Raw genomic sequence first — 5,552 nt, forward strand, 5'->3', positions numbered from 1 at the left:
CAACTTCTGAAGAAAAGTTCAACCAAGGCAAGGGAATCCAGTGTCACGGTTGTGAAGGGTATGGACACGTCAGAGCTGAATGTCCTACTTATCTAAAGATGCAAAAGAAGGGGCTAACTATCACATGGTCTGAAGGAGATTCTGAAAGTGAATCTGAAGGAGAATCTGCCAAACATGTCACTGCACTAACCAGTGTTTGTGCCTCTGATGATGACTCAAGTGCAGATGAACTGACCTTTGATGAACTTGTTGCAGCCTATAAGAAGCTGTGTACCACCAGTGCAGAAGTCCGTGCACAAGGAGAAAAGCAGAAGAAACTCATCAAGGAACTGGAAGATGAGAGACAGAAGCATCTGACAGCCATAGAGGGTCTAAATGGTGAGATAGCCTTGCTGACCTCCAAGCTGAATCAGATGACTAAATCCATCAGAATGATGAACAAGGGAACTGACACCTTGGAAGAAATTCTAAAGGTGGGACAGAAGTCTGGAACCAAATCTGGCCTAGGATTTGGGAAAAGATCCTCAGCTGAACACAAACGCCCAAAGGCTAAAGTTCAGAAGTTCAAGCGGAAGTCAAAGCCAATGTCTCAACATCGGGGAACTAGGATGAATAGTCATCAGAAGAGGAAATACCAGGAGTGGAGGTGTCACCACTGTGGTAGGCTTGGACATATCAAAGCCTTCTACTACTGGATTCATGGTTTTCCTAACTAAGCCTCGCATGTCAGGCCTAAGCATAAGACATACAAGCGCTATGTCCCCAGCTAGAGGCAACAATGGTATGCTAGGTTAGCACACACAGCTCTAAGGGCTTCTACCAGAGAAGAATGGTACTTTGACAGTGGATGCTCAAGACATATGACTGGTATGGAAAATCTACTAGTGGATATTCAACCTCACACTACCAGCTATGTGACCTTTGGTGATGGTGCCAAAGGAAAAATAAAAGGTGTGGGCAAGCTGGACTGCTCTGGAGTTCCAAAACTGAATAATGTACTGTTAGTAAGAGGACTAACTGCAAATCTCATCAGCATAAGCCAGCTGTGTGATCAAGGATTCTATGTTCAGTTTACTAAGGAGCTGTGCATTGTGACAAATGGTGACAATCAGGAAGTTATGAGAGGAACCAGGTCCAAAGATAACTGTTATCTGTGGGAACCTAAAGTCTCTAACTTTTCCACAATATGCTCCTTAGCCAAGGAAGAGCAGGAGGTGAAGCTGTGGCATAGACGACTTGGACATCTCCACTTACGGGGAATGAAGAAGATTATATCCAAGGAAGCAGTCAGAGGAATCCCAAAGCTGCTCATTGATGAAGGAAGAGTCTGTGGAGAATGCCAGGTGGGCAAGCAAACCAAGATGTCACATCCGAAGCTGGGACATCCTACAACTTCCAGAGTTCTGGAACTGTTGCATATGGACTTAATGGGACCTATGCAGGTTGAAAGTCTTGGTGGGAAGAGATATGCCTACGTGGTGGTTGATGACCATTCCAGATACACGTGGATAAGCTTCATCAGAGAGAAGTCAGATACATTTGATGTCTTCAAAGACCTGTGCATCAGACTTCAAAGGGAAAAGGACAGTTGTGTGGTCCGGATTAGGAGTGATCATGGTATGGAGTTCAAGAATTCCAAGTTTGATGAGTTTTGCTCGTCTGAAGGAATAAGTCATGAGTTCTCCTCCCCTTTAACTCCCCAGCAGAATGGGATAGTTGAAAGAAAAAATAGAACTATTCAAGAATCTGCCAGAGCAATGATTCATGCAAAGAAGCTCCCCATGCACGTTTGGGCTGAAGTAATGAATACCACGTGCTATGTCCACAACAGAGTCACCTTGAGAAAAGGAACCTCCTCCACTCTATATGAAATATGGAAAGGCAGAAAACCCACAGTGAAGTACTTTCATATCTTTGGAAGTAAATGCTACATTCTCACAGATTGTGAACAGAGAAGGAAGCTGGATCCCAAAAGCGATGAGGGTATATTTCAAGGATACTCTACTAACAGCAGAGCCTACAAAGTGTTCAACTACAGGACCAATGTCCTGATGGAATCCATAAATGTTATTGTGGATGATAAAGAGGAAGGGATCGATGTCATAGAGGATGTTGAAACATTCCTTGACAGTTCAACTGACATTCCAGTCAAGTCTGAAGAAGTACAGGAACCTCCTCCTGAATGCGAAGTAGATGCAACCACCAAAATGCCATCTATCAGAATTCAGAAAGACCACCCTAAGGATCTTATCATAGGGGATCCTAATAGTGGTGTAACTACCAGGTCACGGGGAATAAGCTCAAATTCCTGCTTTGTATCCAAGGTTGAACCAAAGAATGTGAAAGAAGCCCTGACTGACGAGTACTGGATCAATGCCATGCAAGAGGAACTTGAGCAGTTCAAAAGGAATGAAGTATGGGAGCTAGTTCCAAGACCTGAAGGGACCAACATCATTGGTACCAAGTGGATCTACAAAAACAAATCTGATGAGAAAGGAGTAATTACTAGGAATAAAGCAAGACTAGTAGCTCAAGGATACACTCAAGTTGAAGGGGTTGATTTTGATGAGACATTTGCTCCTGTGGCTAGGCTTGAGTCCATCAGATTGTTGTTAGGGGTAGCATGCATTCTGAAGTTCAAACTATTTCAAATGGATGTGAAGAGTGCATTCTTGAATGGCTACTTGAATGAAGAAGTCTATGTGGAACAACCTAAAGGGTTCTGTGATCCTAACCAACCTAAGCATGTATACAAGTTGAGGAAAGCCTTGTATGGGTTGAAACAAGCACCTAGAGCATGGTATGAAAGGTTGACCGAATTTCTGACCTCAAATGGATACAGAAAAGGTGGAATAGATAAAACCTTGTTTGTGAAGGATGAGGAAGGCAAAATCATGATAGCTCAAATCTATGTGGATGATATAGTCTTTGGTGGAATGTCAGAACAAATGGTTCAACAATTTGTTCACCAGATGCAATCTGAGTTTGAAATGAGTCTAGTTGGAGAACTGACATATTTCCTTGGAATGCAAGTAAACCAAATGGAGGACTCTATGTTTCTCTCCCAAAGCAAGTATGCCAAGAACATAGTTAAGAAGTTTGGTATGGATAGTGCTAGGCACAAGAGGACTCCTGCACCTACTCATCTGAAGTTAACCAAAGATGATGGAGGGCCTAGTGTTGATCAATGCTTGTATAGAAGCATGATAGGCAGTCTACTATACCTAACTGCAAGTAGACCTGACATTTCGTATGCAGTTGGAGTGTGTGCCAGATACCAAGAAGAGCCTAAGGTGAGCCACTTGAATCAAGTCAAAAGGATCCTCAAGTACATCAATGGGACATGTGACTATGGGATGCTATACACACATGGGTCTGAGCCTGTCCTATCTGGGTACTGTGATGCTGACTGGGCTGGGAGTGCTGATGACAGAAAAAGCACATCAGGAGGATGTTTCTTCTTGGGAGACAATCTCATATCTTGGTTCAGCAAGAAACAGAATTGTGTATCTCTGTCCACTGCAGAGGCTGAATACATAGCAGCTGGAAGCAGCTGTTCCCAACTGGTTTGGATGAAACAGATGCTCACTGAGTACAATGTCACTCAAAATGTCATGACATTGTTCTGTGATAATCTCAGTGCCATCAATATCTCCAAGAATCCCATCCAACACAGCAGGACCAAACATATTGACATTAGACACCACTTCATCAGAGATCTGGTGGAAGACAAGGTGATTACTTTGGAACATGTAGCCACTGAACTTCAACTGGCTGACATATTTACAAAGGCTCTGGATGCTACTCAGTTTGAAAACTTAAGGGGCAAACTGGGAATATGTCTTTCTGAGACCTTATAGCAATCACTGAGGTTTGGAATGTACTTGTTGGAACTATGTTCTGATTGGTCAACAGATCATAGCTTTACCACTTGCAAGAAGTGTGGCAACAAGAGGGTAAGGAGACACCCTAACGTGAGAAGGCCTATGCACCTGCAGGAATTCAAGGACGCTGTTCATGCAGGAGTAGTTTTGGATGTCAGAAACAAAGTCATGGCATCTGATATGGTTGTACCTACAGTAAAGCAAAAGTGGGTGATTACTTGATCAAAGCTGTGAAGCAAGATCAAGTGGGTACTAACTTGGTTGAAACTGTGAAGTAAAACCAAGTCTGTAAGTCTGTCATTTTTTTTCTGTTTATGTTGCTAACTTTGGCAACATTTTTGACAAAAAGGGGGAGTAACAGGTGATACCCCAGACAACAGATTGGTCTGTGAAAATAGACGTTCTTGACAGATTCGAAGACCCCCCCCTGCAGCAGCTGATGTGTGCTGCTTTGTGAAGTTTTTATTTAACTTCCATGTATGTGAGTGTGCTGCCACTCTGAGTGTATTAGCTAGGTTTATTTCCTGCTAGAAGTGTGATTCCGCTGCTATGAACTCTGTTATGGGGATCAAAGTGTTTTAGCCAAAAATTTGCCAAAGGGGGAGTTTGTAGGTGTTTAATTGGCTGCATTATATGGTAAAACACTAGCTGGATTCTAATGTCTTGACTGATGTCATGACATGGTGTGTATGTGTGACTGCATTGTAGGTTAGAATATCTAACTGTACTCTGATGTCTTGACTGATGTCATGACACACTTGAGTAGTTACTGCAGGATTAGCTAATACAGGATTTATTGATTGTCAAACTGGAGACTGTGACATTCATCCCTGTCAGCAGCTACTGAGGAATAGAGCAGTTGGCGTTCTGTTAGAGCTCAGTATTCATTTGCAGTCTGGTTATCAAGGAAGAACCAGACCTGGCATAAGGCCTACTGTGTAAATGTCAAACTGGATGTTATGACATTCATCATGGACAGTATATACTGAATAATAGACAGAGTGGTGTTCTGCTACACTTCAGTATGTTTCTTAGTTTGTTCTTCAAGAGGATAACAGAACTAACGTAAGGCCAAATGTGTAAATGTCAAATTGGATAATTTGACATTTATTAATGTAAGCTGCTACTGTAGTATGGTCACTTTGGTCATGTACAGGTCAGCAAAATTGTACAGTCTGTTTTCTGAAAAAACAGACTCAGCATATGATCCTTGATGTCAAGCTGAATGTCGTGACATTCATTCCTGACAGCATATGCTATATTGTAGGTTGTTTAATTTTCTGTTTCAGCTTTCTCTTAGGCTATTCTTCAGGAAGTCAACAGCTTAGAGAAAAACCAGGAAATCAACAACCAAGTTACATTTAATGAACCTAACAAATAGCCTATTTGTTAGTAACCTAGATATTGAATTTATGGGAACTCGTGTGACCTTAAATTTAGGAGAATACAAGTGCAAAAGCCCAGGTACTGCAATATAAAAGGAAGTCGTTCCTTCATTCAGTTTCGGGGATTTTGAGGCGTGAAGATTAAGTGTGTCCATCATACTTCACTGCTGTAATTTTGTGAGTCTTGTATTAGACATATCTTGTAAGCCAAGCCATTATCACGTTGATGATTATTTTGGTATAGGGTGTTCATTGAGTTGTAAGTGTTGTGTCGCTCAAAGCT

Source organism: Lathyrus oleraceus, chromosome 1, assembly GCF_024323335.1.
Source record: "Lathyrus oleraceus cultivar Zhongwan6 chromosome 1, CAAS_Psat_ZW6_1.0, whole genome shotgun sequence".
NCBI lineage: Eukaryota > Viridiplantae > Streptophyta > Magnoliopsida > Fabales > Fabaceae > Lathyrus > Lathyrus oleraceus.